This window comes from Bubalus kerabau, chromosome 1 (genome assembly GCF_029407905.1).
Source record: "Bubalus kerabau isolate K-KA32 ecotype Philippines breed swamp buffalo chromosome 1, PCC_UOA_SB_1v2, whole genome shotgun sequence".
Lineage (NCBI taxonomy): Eukaryota > Metazoa > Chordata > Mammalia > Artiodactyla > Bovidae > Bubalus > Bubalus kerabau.
In genome coordinates, this window is record NC_073624.1 from 93,086,415 (window position 1) to 93,108,028 (window position 21,614).

Genomic DNA, 21,614 nt, shown 5'->3' on the forward strand with positions numbered 1-21,614 from the left:
GGATTGAACCCGGGTCTCCTGAGTTGCAGGCAGATGCTTTATCCTCTGAGCCACCAGGGAAGCCCCAGTAATAAGGTTACACCTGTTCAGAATTCTTTATTTTCAGTCTGAGGTCAAGACTATTTCTCAGAAACTTTCTGAAAGGGAAACTAGAGTAGTAAGGATGGGTCTTCTAATTTTCGAGATGTTCATTGAAATTACATAACCCAGTGAAGCTAATTTTGTTTTTAGCTTTTGCTGTTATATTGGTCATTATTACTAATCAGTCTCTGATAGTTAAGTCAGAGTTGGACTTGAGTCCTGGTTACTTCTGTTTTTGCATTTCTCACATGTTAAAACATGTTCCCTGTAAAATGATCAGAGGCTCATATTCTCAGAGTTAAAGGGGTTTTGTTTAGAACAAGTTGCACATTCTAATCCCTTATTTAAGAGCCCTACCAGGGAAGACAGATTTATAGTGTGAAAAGTACCTGTCAGTTTTTGGAGATGGAGAGAAGTACTTTTTTTCTTGCTAGAGGGTGAAATCAGAGGTTGACCAAGACATGCTAATTGGAACTTGGTATAGTCTCAGTTGGCTGAGTACTTAGAATTCACTTCTTAGAATTCATCCCACTTCTGAATGGGGAGTCAGGTCACCCTGTGTGTCTCAACCTCATTCCCCTCAGTTTTAAGGTTTTAGCCATTAGTTTGAATAGTTAGAACTCCAGTTGGGATGTTATTTGAGGGAAGAAAAATGACTTTATTAGCATTTGGGAGAGAAGCTAGGGAACAAGAGGGTCTTAAAGTCAGGTTGGCGTCAACAATCTGAGTACCTATTTCTCATTTTTACTTTCACTTCACTATGTTATAGCCAGATCCCTATTTTCCTAGAACTTGTGTGTGTGTGTGTGTGTGTGTGTGTGTGTGTGTGTGTGTCTCTAAGTGTCTAAGAGACCGTGTTGGCGACTTCGAAAGAAACCTGATGTCTGGACCCTCTTTACAAGTTCTCATTTCTGTTGCCTTTTATGGGAATCAACTGGGAAAAGCATTTTGAGATGACTATGTCAGAGGCAGAGTGTGAGGTAATAGGGAAAAGATCACTGGGTTCAGGTCCCTGTTTTGCTATTTACAAGCTCTGTGACCTCCGGCTAATCTTCTAACCTCTCCTAGCCTCTGGGAGATGAAGTGGGTAGGTGAGGGAATCTAGTTCTTTCCAGCTCTTAATTCCTGGGGTGACCTGTACATAAGCTTTAGGAAAATGTATGAAGAGGAAATGTACCACACACAGGCGCACACACGTGTATATGCACACACACACGCAGCATGTGGGATCTTAGTCCCCTGACCAGGGATCAGATCTGTGCCCCTGCAGTGGAAGTGCAGAGTCTTAACCACTGGACTGCCAGGGAATGAATTCCCAAGGAAATTCTATTTTAAATTTATTAGGACAGTTATTATTTAAAGAAAATGTTTAGTGAGTTATAAATAAATTAGTTTAATCATCAGTTGCCCAATTTATATTCATTCCATCAAAACTTGTATGTTGAATTTTCCTAAAGTGAGGTATACCTTTAATTATTGAGGATGTTACTGTTTTTGGCCTAGTGAGGCTTATGGGATGGAACTGTCTTTCTGACTTAGAATTGACAGCTTACTGAATTCCCCTTCTAATGCATCTTCTCTTCCCTTTGGCCCTCTTGCCCCCTACCTCAGCATCTTGTGCACTTATCTTTGGTAATGCCTGGATTCCCTTTTTGGACTTTTCAGGTGGCACTGGTGGTAAAGAACCCACCTGCCAATACAGGAGACATAAGAGATGCAGTTTTGATCCCTGGGTTAGTCAGGAGGATCCCCTGGAGAAGAGCATGGCAACCCATTCCAGCGTTCATGCCTGGAGAATCTCAGGGACAGAGGAGCCTGGTGGGCCACGATCCACAGAGTTGTGAAGAGTCGGACACGACTAAAGTGACTTAGCATGCATACACACGCATGCACATATTTCCTAGTGCTTACTCGGTGGCTTAGTGGTAAAGAATCCGTCTGCTCTGTAGGAGATGCAGGTTGAATCCCTAGGTCAGGAAGATCTCCTGCAGGAGCAAATGGCAACACACTCCAGTATTCTTGCCCCAGAAAATTCCACGGTCAGAGGTGCCTCTTGGGCCACAGTCCATGGGGTCACAATGAGTCGTACACGACTGAGTGAGCACTTATACACGTATTCCCTTACATTGTTATCTTTCCCAGAGGCTGAAAATTATGTCTTACTCATCTTTACTTTTCTTATGTAAAACACTGAAGGGAAGATAATATGTGAGGATGTAGATAACAGCAGATCAAAGATGGCCCAGATTTTAATTGGGGTAAGAGGAGAATGTTGGTGTTATATATAGAAATATCTGATGTGCTGGTTTGGGGAGAAGATGATGAATACACTTTTGGACACGATGGCATCTGTGACATTGGCAGGACACTCAGATAGACTGTTCAGCAGTCAGTCAGAAATGGTGAGTGACGTCCTGGAGCGGTCGGACGATTTGCTCCGAAGAGGTCAGAAGCTCTTCATGAGGTTCATCAGAACAGATTAAGTCTTTGAAAAGGAAAGTGAAAAATGAAGCTAATGGGGAATGCCTGTGTTTAGGAAGCTAAAGAAGAAAGAACAGTCATCTAGGCTGGCAGAGGTAATCACTGGGGTAGGAGGTGCATGGTGAGCGGCTTTTATGGAGATAAATGCTCAACTGTGCTAAAGCTGCAGAAGGGTTAGGAGAATTAGATGAGGAAATACAGATGATTGGATTAGCCAGTTTCAGTCCTGCTGAATCAGAGGCTGCATTAAAAAGTGGTGAGGACACAGTGAGTCTGTAGGCTTCTTATTTTGAAGGTGGGGGGCAGGGAGAATGAAAGAACAAGGGCAGATTCAAAGGAGCCCTTATTCTTTTACTTTATTATTATTTTTTAATAATAGAGGTTATGGAGAAATCTTTATAGTCCTAGGGAGGCTGAGAAAGGAGGCTAAGAAAAGATTGTATTGGCTAGGGAGATTTGGACACAGATTGGATCCCTGGAGGGGAGATAAGGATGAATTAGAGAGCAGGATGGTGGGGCTGTTTGGAGAGGAGGGAGGAGGCTTCTCTGAGGCGGGAAGAATGGCTTGATTTGAAAAAAATGATTTGGGGAGAGGAAATTGCTGTGGGATTAAAGGGAAAAGAGTAGAAAGATGGAAGCATGGGGTTTTGAGACATGTGAAAAGAATTAGAGCAGAAGCTGCAGGGGAGCTTGAGCGGAATTAATGACACAAGAAAGCGATGCTGGTGCTCTGGAGACCAGACCGAGTATGGTCAACATGAATCTGGAGGGGACACAAGTGTGATGCTTGTGTCCAGGTGTGAGATCAGGGTGTCATACAGGTTGTCAGTGTGAATAACGCCAACCCAAGGGCATCGACTGGACTTGAGGTCAGGGGCCAGGGGTCAGGGGAAGCAAAAGAAGCCAGCCATAAAGTTGGAACATTCTCTGGGGCTTCAGGGCCTCGGTACCCTAGCCTGGCTTCATAGTTTAAGCTGGCAACATTCCTGAGTCCCTTCATATGTGTGTTTAGGAAAGAGGAAAAAAGATGGTCTTATGTAAGGGTTTTTGAGGTGGAAATGAAGTAGGAGAATACTTGTAAGAATACTAATTAATTAAGAAAAAATGGCATGGGAAAACATTGTTGAAAAACTCCATCAAGTGGAAAAATAGCCTCCTCTTCCCCAACCCCGATTGAGTCCCGCTTTCCAAGGCGTAACCACTTTTAATATCACTTCAGAACCCAGATGTGCTATTGGAGAAGGAAATACAAGGTTTTGCTGCCTCAAAGAGAATGGTTCAAATAACAGAACTGACCGGATCCTCTTTAATTTCTTCTATGCTTTCTGTGTTCCTTTTCAGTCTTACTTAGTTGCTGTTGTTTCTCATATTTTAAGTTCTCATTTTTCTTGTATTCTTCTTAAAATTTGGAGTAGTTGTTTTTTAAGATGAGGTGCATAAGAGTTAAACCTCAAGTCCTTGCCTTTCAGAAATGTCTTTATCTCCCATTTGATTGTCATTTCTTTGAATGTAACTTATTTTTATACTCTGGACACTTGGAGGGTTTGCTTTTTGTCTTTGGAGCTCTGACTTTTCACCAGGATGTGTCTGGGTGCTTGTCTTCTCCGTCACCCTGTTTGGCAGATAGTAGACTCTTTAAATCTGTGTGAATTGGCTGTTCTTCTGGAGCTCAGGGACAGATTTGTTTTATTATTTCTTCCCTTTTATGAGCTGTGTTTTAAAATCTGCTTTGTGTTTGCTCTCTCTCGCTTTTATTTACCCTTTTTTAAAATAGCTGTTTATTCTTAATTTTTATAGACATGATATCCTCTTGAATCTCTCTGAGCATGCTAATTAGAATTTTTTATAAGTTCTCATCTAATTCCTGAAATAGCACACATTTCCTTTGGGTCAGGTTTTACCAGAAGTCTATCTTGGCCTGCTTTTTTTGTTTCGTTGGGTTTCCTCAGATGTCATTTGGGGTTGTTCACAGCTAACATGAGTGACTAGGTTAGGTGTGACTAGTTACTAGGTAACTAGTGACTACTAGGTGAGTGACTAGGTTATCTAGACTAGGCAGTTGGTGTAGTTATCTTCTGGAGTTGAATAGGTCTTACTAGGTGTTTACATTTTTATTATGGAATATCCATAAAAAAGAGTGTATATTATGTGTGTACCAAGTTTAAGGAAGAATAGTAAATTGTCTATGATCTGGTTTAAGAACTAAAACCTTAAAGTATCCCTGCAGGCCTGGTGGGCCTGTCCTGTTACGTTCACCTCACCCTTCCATGTAACCATCATCCTGAATTTCCTTACGCAGTCCCTGTTTTTGCTTTATTGTTTGTATATAGCCCAAGCAAAACAGTATTTAGTTTTTGTGTTTTTTTTTTTTAACTTTTATTTGCATTTATTTTTTGCGGCATTTATTCCTGGGCCATAAGTTTTTGTTTCTTCAGTTTCTTCTGGGATATCTTTTTCCTTCTGTGCAACCTCTTCTGGTTTAGGAACAATCTGTTCTTTTTCAGTAAGGATCATCTCAATATGACAGGGAGAGCTCATGTAGGGGTTGATCCAACCGTGAGCTCTGTAAGTCCTGCGCCGCATCTTGGGGGCTTTGTTCACCTGGATGTGCTCAGTGACCAGAGAATCTACATCTAAGCCCTTAAGTTCAGCATGACTCTGCATTGTTGAGCATGTGCAGTAAAATTTCAGCACTCTTTCTGGGCCGCCGACCCTGCGTCCAGCCCCACTGTTTGGCCTGTGCACACCTACCAGCTCCACCGTTGTAACGACGGAATGGCACACATTGCTTCTTTAAAGTGACATCCTTCAGATACTTGGTGGCTTTTCGGATATGCATACCCATTATGGCCTAGGCAGTTTCACGAGTGTTCTTAAAGTGAACACGAAAATTTGAACCTCTCAATTTGCATGATTTTTGTGGGGTTTTCTGGGTCAAGTGAATAGCCCACCATTTTTAGGGTCGCTAGGAGTCGGACATGACTGAGCGACTTCACTTTCACTTTTCACTTTCATGCACTGGAGAAGGAAATGGCAACCCACTGCAGTGTTCTTGCCTGGAGAATCCCAGGGACGGGGAGCCTGGTGGGCTGCCGTTTATGGGGTCGCACGGAGTTGGACACAACTGAAGTGACTTAGCATAGCAGGCCGCTTACCGGAAAAGGAAGTGTATTTAGTTTTTTAGGTTTTTGAACTTTAGTAGTGGAATCATCCTATATATATTCTTTTTCAACTTGCTTTTTTTCTTTTTCTACTTAGCATTGTTCACGAGGTTATTCCTCCTGATGCACGTTATTGTAGTTCTCTTTTTGTTTCCTGATGCTCTAGCATTCCATGGCCGGAGAAGGCAATGGTACCACTCCAGTACTTTTGCCTGGAAAATCCCATGGACAGAGGAGCCTGGTAGGCTGCAGTCCATGGGGTTGCTAAGAGTCGGACATGACTGAGTGACTTCACTTTCACTTTTCACTTTTACGCATTGGAGAAGGAAATGACAACCTACTCCAGTGTTCTTGCCTGGAGAATCCCAGGGACGGGGTAGCCTGGTGGGCTGCCGTCTGTGGGGTCACACAGAGTCGGACACGACTGAAGTGACTTAGCAGCAGCAGCATTCCATGGCATGAATTCATCTCAATTTATTAGTTAATTCACCAATTGGCATGTATTTTAGTTGGTTCTAGTATTTTCTATTGCGAATGTCATTGTTATGAACATTCTTCCATATGTCTTCTACATTTAAATATACATATATATATATTTTAAACCTTTAGTCATGGATTTTCAGATCATATATAAAAGTCTAGAATGAAGCAGAACAAAATCTCTGGATAGGAAACTCAGTGATTAAAAACTTTTATAAACTTGGTATTTTCTGTAGTTCCTTAAATGGCCTTAATTTTATGTTCTGGAATTAAGAAAAAAAAGCAATTTGACATACATGGCTATTTTTCTTTGAAAAATGCAGAAAAGAGTAAGAACTAATAAGAGAAACTTGCATTAATAAATGTGGAAAGAATCAGTGCAACTTTGATGTGTTAACTATGATTTTTTTGCAAGCTTAATGACTTTATAGAATCATTAACAATACCATCAAGTAAGTCTATTTGTAAGTACTTCTAGGCTTGAATTACAGCTTTTCTGTCAAGTTTGTATCTTTTAAACTTCTTTTCTGTTGTTTTCCTTTTTATATACCATCAGTAACTTATGTTTCCTTTGTTAGCATCATGTAGGATAAAGGAGACCCACCAGAAATTTTTGTTAAGGACAAAGAATACTTTTAAAACATTGAAATAATTTAAGAAATTTATTATAGGTTAATTGAACTTTTGCATTGTGAATTTTGGGGGTTTTGTTTTGGTTTTAGTGCTAAGGTTTCTCAGATTAAGACATGCCAGGCTTTGATAATGATTTTGGGCACTCTGACTAAATTACAGAGACTTACTTAGGATAACAGTTTTCCTATATGGCGTCACTGCTGCTGCTGCTGCTCAGTTGCTTCAGTCGTGTCCGACTCTCTGTGACCCCATAGAGGGCAGCCCACCAGGCTCCCCGGTCCCTGGGATTCTCCAGGCAGGAACACTGGAGTGGGTTGCCATTTCCTTCTCCAGTGCATGAAAGTGAAAAGTGAAAGTGAAAGTGAAGTCGTGTCCGACTCTTAGCGACCCCATGGACTGAAGCCCACCAGGTTCCTCCATCCATGGGATTTTCCAGGCAAGAGTACTGGAGTGGGGTGCCATTGCCTTCTCCGATGGCGTCACTGACTCAGAGCAAATTGAGGCATTCAAAACAGCTGACCACAAAGCTTGGGAAATTTGTATTTAATTTTCATTGATTCACAATAGAACTGATAAACTTGGCCTCAGACATAATGAGAAATCCATTTTAATTAATTAATGTGGTTGAAGTATAGTTGATTTACAGTGTTGTGCCAGTCTCTGCTGTACAGCACAGTGACTCAGTTATATACATACATGCATTCTTTTTTAACGTTCTTTTCCACTATGATTTATCACAGGATATTGAGTATGGTTCCCTGTGCTATACATTAGGGCTTTGTGGTTTGTCCATTCTAAATGTAATCGTTTGCGTCTACCAAACTCCCAGTCCATCCTTCTCCCTCCCTCACTCCCCCTTGGCAGCTACAAGTCTGTTCTTTTTCTGTTTTGTAGATAGGTTCATTTATGCCATATTTTAGATTCTACATATAAGTAATATCGTGCGGTATTCATCCTTCAAGGAGAAATCCATTTCCGATACCTCTGCACTTTGTGGAACAGTTTTGTTTGACTTTCGTTTAATGATGCATCGATCTCTGACAGATGTCACTCACAGGCCTCTGGAGTTTTCTGTCTAAGGCAACTATCATTCTTTGAGTGTTTCCTTAAGTTCAAAACGTGGTAATATGTCTATTTATTATGGGAGTTGGTTGAGAATTTCTGATGATCACTGTGGTATTAAAATTGGATAATGGAATTTGCTTGATGTAAGCAGTTTTCCACAGTTGGTTTATGAAAGAACCTAAACCTCACTTTTGGAGGAATCCCAGACGTCACTTGTACCACCTCTTTGCAGCAACATGTATTGTACAAACTTGAGAAAAATTGGCTATAATGTCAGTTTTATTTCAGGAAGGCCAAGCTTCAGAGTTGAGGTGGATGAAGAAAGTTTCTTGATAATAGTTCAGTCTTATGTATGGTTCAGCAGATGAGAAAGTAAAAATAAGGGTTGTTGCAGCAACCCTTTTAATGTCCATGTTAACTTCTAAAATGTGAGCGAGCACTTTATTTCTTACATCATCTCCTTTTCATATTTCACCAAACAGAATCTCATGATCTCTCTGTGCCCTCCCATGGCAAAGCTGTTAGAGATTTTATTTTGGTCTTGGTGAGTGTATTCTTGCCGGGAAAATCCTGTGGACAGACAAGCCTGGCAGGCTATAGTCCGTGGAGTCACAAAGATTCAGACATGACTGAATGGCAAAGCGCGAGTGTTTATAGAGCAATGTTAGTTTCCCCCATACAGAATGTTATTCTCTTATTTATTGATTAGTCCCATCTTAATAAGATTTAGAGAGTCTGGAGGAAAAGGTGGGGAGAAAATGACCCAAATATTAGTATTCAATATTTTTGTTATTTTTAGGATAAGTTAGTAGGTGAAAGGGATCCACATGTACTTGGTTTACAGGAGAATCAAAATCCCTGAAAGTGCTTAGGGTGTTAAAAATAGTTGTAATTCCGGTTTGAAATTTGCATCATTGCAGTATAAAAGCTGAACTGATGTACTTAGAGCTGGTGGGGAATTTTTTTTTTTAATCCCTGGTCACAGACAGCTTCTGTTTGGAGAACAGAGAAAGGCAGACTAAGAGAAATACAAATAGAAAATGTTTAATCCTGTATAGTAGCTTACTGTAGCATTTCTTATTCCCTTAACTTTTGGACTAGACTTCTACCAGAATTCTATGAACTTGAGTAGTATGCCTGATTGCCAGCTCTGTGACCTTTTTAGATTTTGAACTTTCTGGAATTCTTTGTACTGTCTGTAGTATGCAGTGTGGGAAGGTCACACACACACACAATTAGGACAAGCTAGAAAATATCATAAATAAAATGGTAAAAGCTACAGTTGTTTTGGGATTCATAAATGTGTTTAAGAAGTTCATTTTTTCATCTTTGTAGATGTGTATTTCAGTAACAGATTTTCATCTCTTCATTTTCCTTCGTAAAAGAAAAAGGTTTGATATTCCTGAGTTACCATTCACCTAAAATCTACTGATTTGCTCAGATCTGTGCTGTGTATGGAGTGTTATGTTCCTGCCCACGTCTGATGTGAAAGGAGAGAGACAGACAGCACAGTGGTGACTGACTCAGAGAGATGTAAATGATCTTATTATGCTTGAGCTACAGCCACACCTAGAAACCTTGACAATAACAGGGCCTGTGTTTGATATGTCTTACTTGTTAAATCCTGTCCGGATTTTAGTATGTCACATGTGTGTTCATCAGCAAAGCTGAATGATGCTAGGACAATTGCAAGGCTTTAATCAGACTCATGATTACCCTGTTTCTCACTTTGGCCATACAACGAAAACGAAACACATAACCAAGACACATTTCAGGTTGTTTCTGGTATTGTTGGTTCTAGTTCAGTGGTTTCAGTGCTACAGATCCTACACCAAGAGAGATTTTCATGGGTAAATTCATTAAGGTTAACATAATTTCAGTGTCTGTGGCAAGCTGTTAATGTTTTTTTAAAAAACTTTCCCCTCATTATATAAATAATACATGCTTAATTTTAAAAAAGGAAACTAAAGAAGAAAATGAATGTTTTCTTAAATGCAACATCTGAATATAAACACTAATGCTATTTAAGTTAATTTCCTTCCTGTCACTTTTCTATTTAGGTATCTTTTTAAAAAATTGAGGTAACATAGAAAAAAAAAAATTGAGGTAACATAGTAAATTCAGTTTAACCTAAAAAAAAACCCTATTTTGAACATTTCCTATTTCATCATTCTTTAAAGACATGACTGAGTAATAGTCCATGGGTTTGGATATTACCATAATATTTGAATATTCACCTACTGTTAGAATTATGGGTAACTTTCAATTTTTCTACAGTAAATGCTTTTAAAGTAAACTTTAAAATTGAATTATAAGAAGAACTTCCTTGGTGGTCCAGTGGTTAAGACGCCAGGCTTTCATAATAAATGATAATGCATTATTTGAGATAATAAAGGACTATTTTAATTAGGAAAAATAAAAGACTGTGCTTCCAGTGCAGGGGGCACAGGTTCGATCTCTAGTCAGAGAACTAAGATCCCATGTGCCATAGCGCCCCTTGATCTTAGTTCTGAATCGTATGCCAGAACCAAGAGCCCATAGCACAGTGTGGCTCAAAGATTAAAAAAAAAAAAGAATTATAACAAATACAAAAAAAGAGTCCAAATAATAAGCATGTGGGGCTTCCCTGGTGGATCAGTGGTAAAGAATCTGCCTACCAATGCAGGAGATAGAGGTTTTATTCCTGGCTCGAGAAGATTCACCCGGAGTAGGAAATGGCAACCAGCTCCAGTATTCTTGCCTGGGAAATCCCATGGATAGAGGAGTCCGGCGGGCTGCAGTCCACGGCGGGCTGCAGTCCATGGGGTCACAAAGTTGGACGCAACTGAGCCAGCTGAGCCCAGAGAGAGCACAGAATAAACATATAGCTTAGAGAATTTGTACCAAACATTACCAGCATCCAGAAGTTGTGCCCCTTCCCAGTTATTACCTCCCCAGAGTTAACCACTACTTGTTATCATTGATTGGTTTTGCCTGTTATGAATTTTACACAAATGGAGTCATATGTATGTTCTCCTTAGTGTCTGGCTTCTGTTGCACAGCATTGTGTCTGTGCATTTTGTCCATGTTGTTACATGGCAGTAGCTGATTTTTTTAAAAAAATTCTTTCTTTTTGGTTGTACTGGGTCTTCATTGCTGTGTGGGCTCTTCTCTCGTTGCGGTGAGTGGGGCTCCTGTCTAGTTGCTTGCCGTGTGCGGGCTTCTCACTGTGGTGGCTTCTCTTCCAGCGCAGGCTGTAGGGTGTGCCGGCTTCAGTGGTTGTGGCTTGTGGGCTCCAGAGCGCAGGCTCAGTAGTTGTGGCGCACAGGCTTAGTTGCTCCAGGGCATGTGGGGTCTTCTTGGATCAGGGATTGAATCCGTGTCTCCTGCATTGGCAGGTGAGTTCTGCTGTTTGTGGACATTTGGTTTGTTTCCAGTTTTGGCTCTTCTAGATGTTCATCTGTATGTCTTTTGGTGCCATATATTAAATATATACCCAATAGTGGAAATGCTTGGTCATAGAGTTCACATGTTCAGTTTTCATAGATATTATCCGACGGTTTCCCAAAGTGATTATACCAAATTCCCATCAGCAATGTATGAGACTTCCATTTGCTCCTATACTTATCAGGCTTGGTATTGTTAGTTTTCTTATTTTTTAACCATTTTACTAGATACATAGTAGTAGTATTTCCTAGTGGTTTTCATTTACCTTTCCTTGAGGTCTAACGATAGTGAGCACCTTTCCTAAAAGGCCTTTTGAATATGCTCTTCTGTGAAGTGCTTGTTCATACGTTTTGGAAGTTTCAAAATTGTGTTACCTTCTTCTTAGTAATTTGTAGGCATTCTTTATATATGCTGAGGATGAGTTCTTTGTTGCACACACTGCAAATGTCTTCTCGCTGTGCTTTGATGTTTTACTCTTTTAATGGTCTCTCTTGATTACACAGTAAACTTTTAAAAATTGACAGTGTTATTTTGGTAAAAATGTAGACACATGGTATCTTGCCACAGGTCACTTACTTGGCAGACAGCGCATAAACAGAAAATAAACTTAGAAGTTCTGTTATTGTTAGCTTTGTCCAGCATAAGGGCCATGGTTTGCCTTTCCAGCAGTGCCAGCTCTCTTACAGATAAATATGGGCCCTTCATTGCAGGAGGGAACCAGCTGAGCCTGTAAATGGATCACTGAAATTTCTCTCTAACTCTGGGAGACCACTAAAAGCTCCGTCCCTGGTGATATTAGCTTAGTAGAATCATGTATTTATACTAAGTATTGTACATACAAGTTAATGCTTAAATTGCACAAAGTGGCGTAAGATCTTGATATGTTTTAATCTATCTGTTTAAAAAGTAGGGTTTGCATAAAAGAGTAAAAGTTGACTTTACTTTTCTCCAGAGTTAGAAGAAAATAAGAGCTGCAAACCAAAAGTTAAAAACTGAGGACAAAAAGACAGGAAGTATTATTTACTTGGTTAAGAACTCAGGTTGGAATTCTAGCTCTTCTGTTAACTAGTTTTGGCGTGTTATTTAGTGTCCTTCAACTTTAGTTTCCTTGTATTTGAAATGCAGGTAATAGTGAATCCACCTGATAAGGTTTTTGTGAAAATTAAACGATATAATTAATGGCAGGTGTCTGTGTTTAATAGTGCAAGCTCAGTAAATGTTTATTTACTATTATTAGGAAGTAACGGCTAAAAAATAAGGTTAAAAACATCTATTTATTTGTAAGGACAAACTGCGGTTACAGATGCTTTTGGCAAACCAGAATTTTTAAGAGAGCTAGAATAAAAAAAGATACAAGTAATCCTAAAGTTTTATAAATTCACATATTCAAAAATTGTTTTATTCCAGTTTTCTTTTGGGTTCAGAGTCATATCTGAATTTGAAACTGCCTCCTCTGTTGAAGCTTTTGTCCTCTGCAGGTTAACTCTTCTAAATAGCATTTGGCTGTAGACATCAGAAGTTCAGTTTATATAGCTTATTAACCACTTCACTTAAAAAAAAATCAATTTTTAAAAACCACATAATACTTGCATTGTTTTTTAAAAAGTTTTTTTTTTTTTTACTAAAAAATTAATTTCTCTCTAAAAATACAGCCATCATTTTCTGTGTTAAATGTCCTCTCATTCCTTTGGAGGACAATATCCTAGAAAGAATTAATCTTCTTTAAGATGTAGGTGGGGACTCCCCTGGTGGTCCAGTGGTTGCCTTCCAATGCAGGGGGTGCAGGTTTGATCCCTGGTCAGGAAGCTAAGATCCCACATAGTGAAAGTGTTAGTTGCCTAGTGGTGTCCAGCTCTTTGTGACCCCATGGACTATATAGCCTGCCAGGCTCCTCTGTCCATGGAATTCTCCAGGCAAGAATACTGGAGTGCGTTGCCAGTGGCTAAAAAACCAAAAGCATAAAACAAGCAACAATGTGACAAATTCAATAAAAGACTTTTAAAAAAGACAACACAACAGCCTTAAAAAAAAAAAAAGACATATCATTGTCTCCTAGTTAAGAATTCATTCTGTCCTTTCTGTGATTCGAGATTCCAAAAAGAAAACAAGATATATCTATAATATTGTATAAAAACAAGATAACTGGAGACTAGGTAAATTTTAAAATATTTTTTTCTGCTGTGAATTTCTAAATGAAGAACAGGAAAGAAGAAACTTCATGAATATTATTCTCTAGTGTTATGGACTGTCCAGATTAGTGCTTCATAAAATTTTTTTTTTATTATGGAATTTCTCATTTACAAGAGTAGAGAGACTAGTATAACAAATCCCTATGTACCCATCACCTAGTTTAACAATGATCAGTTTATGATTAGTCTATTTCATTTATAATCCTCTTGTCTTCCCCCTCCCCATACTATTTTAAATCCTAGCTGTTTTTGTTCATAAATATTTTATTCAAAATATTTTGTTCATGAATATTTGTTCATTTTGTTCATAAATATTTTAGTACATATCTCTAGGAAAAAAAAAACCTTAAACAGAAAAATAAAAAGACTTAACAAAATTGAAAAAAGAAAAACAAACCCATTATACCATGATCATCTAAAAAAATAATCTTAGTTTCCCCAAGTATTCAGATATGTGTTCAGAATTTCCCCAATTGACCCATTGATTTTTCTTTGTGTGTTATAAACTGTTTGGATTGGGTAGATCGTGCTTTTTCCCTGCGGGGCTCGTTCATGTTCTCAGTGTGCTGTATTTGGACATTGTATTTCAGGTGTGGATGTTTTATAACACTAGGATTTGGAGGTAGGGGACTAGCGCAAGTGTAAGAGTCAACACCAATATATGAGTTAGTACACTGGTCTTGGTTCTGATTATTTGAACATGAGGACGGTAATCAGGGCAAATTGGCCAATAGACAGCTGACTTCTTCCTTACATTTCACAAAGGAGTCTCTTCTGCCTCCCTCCTTCCCTGGATGTGTTCAATCTAAATCTAAAGTATTTTATGCTCTCCTGTTTTAAATTTTATCCTTACCTGTATTTGGGTCCTTGCCTCATTGTATCATAATTAACTTTCTACTTGTTTTTCTTCCATATCTGAATGTAAACCCCTTGAGGGCAGGTACTTCCTTGTTTACAGTTAACAATTCCAGTACCTAGCATAATTTAGAGTTAGTGCTTAATAAATTTTGTGGAACTATAACTAGGTTTTCCTTATTAATATTAATTGTTATAATTTATTACAAGATTTCAGATCTGTTATAATATTTACCTCTTTGTATTAAAATAAGTCATGATGGCTGAAAATCTTCTATGTTGGCCATTGCCCTTGGCCTTTTACATGAATTTTCTCTAATCCTTATAGTAACTAATGGATGGAGAGAATCCCCATTTTATATTTGAGGAAACTGAAGCTCAAGAGGTTTATTTGAAGGCTGTACGTGTCCATGCCTCAGGCTATTAAGCCAGTGCTTTCCCCATTACATCACATCCCCTAAAAGGGTTGATGTGTCTGTGTTGGGGAGAGACTGATACGAAACTGAGGATACTGCCTTTGCCTCCTGAAATAGTATTCAGAAAGAGTAGGCAGGACCCAGTCAGAGGTCAGTTATCAAGAAGGCTGTGTACAAAGTTTCCATGAAGGGACTAGGGAGATAGGATATAGACCAGGAAATAAATTGGGAGAGTCAGGGCAGGAAAAGCTGCTTTAGGCTGGAAGGGCTGGAGTAAATAGGTTGGAGAGGCACAGATAGAGCACGGAGAAGGTACAGGCACATCACTGTCTGGTTTGAGGCAAATCTCACAAACGTGGAGTTCTTTAGCGCAGTAAAGAACTTAAAGCACAGTTCTTGTTGGGCTAGGGGTGGGTCCTCTTAGAAACACGAAACTGAACAAAGCCTGGGAGCCAGGAACCAGGGAAGCTTAATTAATATTCTAAGCTGATTTTATGGTGCCTGACGTGTACTTAATATAGGGCTTTGAATCAGTGATGAATTTATTTCTGATCTTTTAGAGTTGCCGACATGGAAGAGATGCTGAGAACACTGTCATTTTGTAAAAATACATTTTATGTTCAATCGGCAGTGTTCAAAAGGGAAAAAAATAGCTCAGTTTGAGATTTGGGGCACAAGATTGGGAGAAATACTGAGAAAGGGAAGGGAAGTCCTCTCATATTTGGGACTAAAAAGAAAGAAGGGGCAAGATAAAGTTAATGAAGTTAATGGTGTGGTACTTGGTTGTCAATGTAATTAAATTCGATAAATCCCTATTAATGTCCCAAGATGGGCTTCCCATGTTGTGCTAGTGGTAAAGAACCTGCTTGCCAATGCAGGAGACGTAAGAACCATGGGTTTGGTCCCTGGATCAGGGAGATTCCCTGGATGAGGGCATGGCAACCAGTACTCTTGCCTGGACAGTCCTATGGACAGAGGAGCCTGGAGGGCTACAGTCCACAGGGTCGCAAAGAGTCAGACACGACTGAAGTGACTTAGCACACATACAGTGTGCCAAGACAGTGTGCCAGGTCCTCTGCAAGGCTAGGGGCACATTAGATTAGCTCCCTCTTTGGGAACCCCCAGTCTCAACTAGAAGAAGACACACACAGCAGTTGCCAACCCCTGTCAAATGGCAGCCCTCACAAATGGTGCTGTTGTGAGAAATACCAGGAACGTTCTGTATTAGAGTTAAGTTCAGCTGAGATAGATAGGAAGCCCAAATTAACAGTGACTTAATGTGAGATAGAAGTTTGCTTCCCTCTCAGGTAACTGCTTGCTTAGGTGGCCTGGGGCTTGTGTGATGTTTCATGGTGTTAGAGTATCCATGTTAGTGTTCCACCATGCGTGTGCCCAGCTTCGTAGTCTGAGATGGAGCCTCTTCTTTCAGGCAGTGGGATGGGGAAAGGAATGAAGAAGAGGCATAGACCTGTCTCATAAAGAAGGTCCATGGACACTTGGGCTTACATCGGTGAGAGCTTCATTATGTAACCCCTGTTGTTAGCTAAAGACAGGGGTCCTACCCACGTGCTTGGCTAAAAATAAGAGTTCCCTAACTTAGGCGAGGAGGGTGAATTGTGCAGAATAACTAACAGGCTCTGTCCCTGGAACCAAGTTTTACCTTTTGGAGAAAACGATGCTCAACCTGAGACTTGAAGATAATGGGAGATAGCCAAGTGGACAAGATGAAGGAAGACAGAAGGAGGCCTGGGAACGGAAGAGACATTGGCCATTCATGGAACTTCAGGTCTGAGGTTTGAGTCAGCATTGGCTAGGTAAAGGGGATTGGCCTTAGGTGAGCCTGAAGAATCAGTAAGAGCATGTGTGTCATTTTAATGAGTTTGTATTTCATTTTGTAGTAGGTGAGAGCCCTTGAAGAATTTTAAGCAAAGGAGCGACTTGCTGAAATTTCTATGTTAGAAGGGTAGCCCGTGTTATTTAAATGATAGATTTTGGGTATGGACTTGAGTTTGAGTAAACTCCGGGAGTTGGTGATGGAGAAGGAGGCCTGGTGTGCTGCAGTCCATGGGGTCACAGAGAGTGGGACACGACTGACGGACTGAACTAAACTGAAGCTCCTTTTAGTTCCAAGACCACTTACAGTGGTCTAGGGGAGAGCTACTAGTGGTCTAGTTTTAGTTCTTAAAGCCTGGGAAAATGTTTCTTCTTTGTCCTTCCCTCCCTCCCTTCCTCCATCCCTTTCTTTCTTTCTTTTTTTTTCTTTTTTGTTCCTCAGTTTAAAAAAAATCGCATAGATTGAGGAGCCTGACAGGCTACCATTCACGGGGTCTCAAAAGAGTTGGACATGACTTAGCGACTAAACACATAAGTACCTACATAACAGTCTTAATTTTGCCTTTGGTCAGTAAAGCCTAAAATATTTCCTTTATGACCCTTTAAGAAAAAGTTTGCTAACCTCTGTATTTATCATGCAAGGTATATGTAATACTTTGCATGTCTTTCATACTAGAATAAGCTTCTTAAGGACAAGGACTGAATCTTGTTTATTTTTCTGTTCCTGTGGTCTAGGAAAATACTTGGTATATGGAATCCGCGTGCAATGCAGGAGACCCCGGTTCGATTACTGGGTCAGACAGATCCTCTGGAGAAGGGATAGGCTACCCACTCCAGTATTATTGGGCTTCCCTTGTGACTCAGCTGGTAAAGAATCCGCTTGCAATACGGGACACCTGCGTTCAGTCCTTGGGCTGGGAAGATTCCCCTGAGGACGGGAAAGGCTACCCGCTCCAGTATTCTGGCCTAGAGAATTCCATGAACTGTATAGTCCATGGGGTTGCAAAGAGTTGGACACGACTGAGTGACTTCATGTGTGGTCTAGGAGAATACTTGGTATATGGTTTAGGGGTTCAGTGAACTATTTTGGGTGGACAAATAGTGTCACACAAAGTTATTTTAAAATTATAATTTACTTTTATAATATCTTGGCTTTTTTGCTTTACCTAGTTACATTTTGCATACAAGTATGAATTATGTAAATTTCAGAATTTCTTTACACTTTTAAAAAAAGACTTACAGAATATACTTATGGAACACCTTTTTAATAGAAAAATCAGAGTACAGATAAAGGAAGATTTATTGAGGAATTTACCGAGGAGAAAAGCAGGATCCCTCCTCGTGATTTCACAGTTCCTTCTATGGAAAAGATCTGAGTACAGTGGGACATAGTGGGCTGGGACATAGTGGGCTGCTGTGTGTCTGTCAGCTTTGTTTCCACTCTGTACTGATTCCATCATCTTACCCTGTCCTAGGCCAGCCAGATGTGCTTCCTGTCTCAAACAAGATGAAAACAGTTCATTGTGTATGCACACTTGTACAAATAGGCACAGATAGCAAAAGTTAGTCCTGCCCTTTAGGAAATACCACAAACTAGTATTAAATGAGAGGCAGCGTGGTTTACTGCAGGGTTGGCATATAGTTTTAGATACTTACTCCTTCCTGTCAATTGGAGGTGCGTGTCGTGGAGAATTCTGAGAGCGTGCCTACGATCACTGGATAGATACATCTGCTTTTGTTTCAGGAAGAGGACACGTATGTCACACCTTCACTTTTCACCTTCAGTTATCTCCAGCCCTTATTTTTAGGCAAGTTATTTTGTTCTTCAGGAGTCTCAGTTTTCTTATTTGGAAAATGAGTTCAGTAATACCTTCTTCACATACTTGTTAGGATTAAATAGAATAATGCATGTAAAGCATTTTACATGCCAGTAAAATTATCTGCCAGTGTTTTGCAGATATTAGGTGCCTAACAAGTGTCGGCTCTCAAATAGGGATACTTCCGAACCAAGAATGATCCCATCTTGGCCCTGTGTGTCAGTTTTCAGGGGCTAATGTAGCAGGCAGTGGAGAAAGAATCTTTAAATGAGGTGTTGCTTTTGAACTTACAACTGATTTTATGTATAAATAATTTAGAAATGCATTATTTACAAAACAATTAAAAAAGATGCCACTTCCTATTTGTCTTTATTCCCCACTTTACTGAAGCTGCTTAGTCAAAGGTTAACAGTTTACCTTGCCTTTTTTTACTCCCCTGCCCCATTGAGGTTCATGGCACTGTTAACCACGAACTTAGTTGAAGCCCTTTCATTTCTTGGCTGTAGTGAAAACACCACTTTCTAAACAATTTCACTCCCTTTTGGGGGAGGAAGGGAGTGTCCTTTTTATAGAAAGGACAAACTTGTATGTTTAACCATTGATTATTAATTTGTTTGGTAGTTAAAATTAAAGTTTGGCTCAAAAGATTGAAAGATATCTAGGAAGTAATAATTTCCCAGTGTAATTTAATGATGACTGTACAACACTAGACAAGAATCACTGAAGAACGCTTAATGGGGATATTAATTGGTACCATCTTTTTTAGAAGATAATTTGGCAGTAGCTCAGCAGGGTTAATATCCTGTAATTTGGGATCTAGCAGCTGCATGTCTAGTAGTCTCTTGCACAAAAATGGCAACAAGGACAGTAAAAATATATATTGTAAAATGTTAATCTAAGTATTAATATTGCTTTAAGAGCAAAAGTGGGAAACAAACTAGAAAAATAGTGAAATTGTGGCTCATCTTTACTCTTCATTCTTTAAAAAAAATGAGTTATACATGTACTGAGCTAAGAAATGTCTGATAAGTGAAAATAATCAGGCTGTGACACGTATGTATAACAGAATTTCAGTTTTGTTTAAAATAGTGTACATATTAAATGTTTGTATAAGCATAGAAAAACACTTTAATCTTAATGGTAATTTACTTTGGAATTGGGCTTAGAGAGACGGAGTAAGGAACTTTCTCTTCTTACTGTGGTGGATAATTATGGATGACTTTTGCATTTATTGTGTGCCCTTTCCAGTGATTTTCAAATAAAGCAACCTTAAGAAAAAAGAAAATTAATGGAGAACAGTAAGGCGGGGCACAGATGCAACTAGCTACTCATAAAAAAGATGCCCTTTAAAATTCTGTGTATTTATATGCATACTCCTGTATATATGTACATAAATTTATGCAAACAGCGTTAGTGCAGTTGGACATTCAATTAAGCTACAAGATGCATTGTACTACTTGCATTTTGAAGTGGAAGACACAAAGAAGTGTTTTTCAAACATCACAGTGTACAGGAATAGTTCTTCAGTTCTTTAAGAAGTGACTGGATTTGTTCTGGAAATGTGTAATTTTCTAGTGTGGCAGTAATATATGTTCAGGTTTCCTCAATGCAAGTTACAGCTTGTTCATGTCTCTTAGTTAAAGTTTAAATTTTATGATAATTAACCAACTGCATGATGACCTTTGAAACAGAACAAAGAAAGTACTCCAGAGCAACGAAACTCTCAGTGCAACCACTCCAGTTTGGACTGTAAATTGGAATTCTCTTCCACTGAGCGAGTCAGGGATGAGAGTTGGGGCTGTTAAAGAAGCTGTATGGTTAGTTGTTTATGATTTCCGGTTTAAATTTATTTCATAGTGATCTTTATATGTAGAAATATTTAGCTTATGTCTCTGTGCTCTTAATTTTGTTTCCTTCTGAATGATTTTTAAAGAATTGAATCTTGTGACCTGTTCCTTTTTTAATATGGAAATTTAAGATCCTTATGTAACAAAGGAAAAGTCCTGTTCCAGATATAATAATCAAAATGCCTAGTTGTATCAGATTTGGGGATTTCCTTCCCTTCCCTTAAGTGTCACTGGCAATTTTAGATTTTATAGAGACTCTTCAGTTTGCAGGTATCAAGGCTTCTATTTTCCTCCTTCAGTCCCCTGTCAGCCCTCTGAATAGCAGCCGTATGCTGTGTTAGTTCTTTGCTTAGTAAAGGCAAAGGAGATGCCTAGAAACTGTGTATTTTGTTTGTTAGGCCTGACTAGTTTTGTGTGTAATGGATAACATTAAGTTTTTAAATTTTTGATGAGATCGCCTGGGTTTTAAATTTGGGATTAATAGTGGTGTATTTGTAGGACCAACTTTTTTTTTTTTTTTTAATTGGAATATAATTATTTTACAATGTGTTAGTTTCTGTTGTACAACATTGTGAATCAGCCATGTGTATACATATATCCCCTCTCTATTGAGCTTCCGTCCCATCCTCCCATTCCACCCCTTTAGGTCATCACAGAGCACCAAGCTAAGCTTCCTCCAGCTTGCTTTTTGAGACTTGAAGTTTCTTGCAGATTTGGCCAGTTTCTTCATTGATTTTTTTTTTCCCCCTCCATTCATCTTTTTCATGAGACTGTGACATTCACAAGTGAATCAAGAAATTGAACTACTCAGAATCTAAGTATGACTATTTCATGAGAGAAATCTACTCAGAAAGAACAAGTAACCTCTAAAATATTCTTTATAATCATTACTATATTACTAGATCTATAAAAGTTTACCATATTCTAGGATTTCTGAGGGGAATGGTCTGGATAACCTAACAGGTTTCTCCATCTCTCATGATTCATTTTACCTTAGTGAAAAATTGCCTTAAATATAAGGAAATGCATAGAATCTGGTTCTACCAGATTTGTTTTTGGCTGTGCTGGTTCTTTGTTGCTGCATGGGCTTTTCTTCAGTTACTACGAGTGGGGGCTGCCCTCTAGGTGTGGTGCACGGGCTTCTCATTGCGGTGGCTTCTCTTGTTGCTGAGCGCGAGCTCTAGGCTGCGTGGGCTTCAGTCGGGTGCGTGGGCTTCTAGAGTGCCTGGCTCCCAGGCTCTAGAGCACAGACTCAGTAGTTGTGGCGCATGGGCTTAAGTTGCTGTGCAGCGTGTGAGATCTTTGCTCTTCAGGGACTGAACCTGTGTCT

At 39.3% G+C, this 21,614-nt stretch overlaps 1 protein-coding gene and 1 pseudogene across 4 annotated transcripts in view; one reads left to right on the forward strand and one right to left on the reverse strand.

Annotated features, from left to right (window-relative positions):
• The window catches only part of DIP2B (disco interacting protein 2 homolog B), a 232,581-nt gene that overhangs the window by 22,160 nt on the left and 188,807 nt on the right, over positions 1-21,614 (forward strand). The gene's annotated exons all lie outside the window — the stretch shown is intronic.
• Positions 4,965-5,430, reverse strand: LOC129653685 (60S ribosomal protein L17-like; annotated as a pseudogene).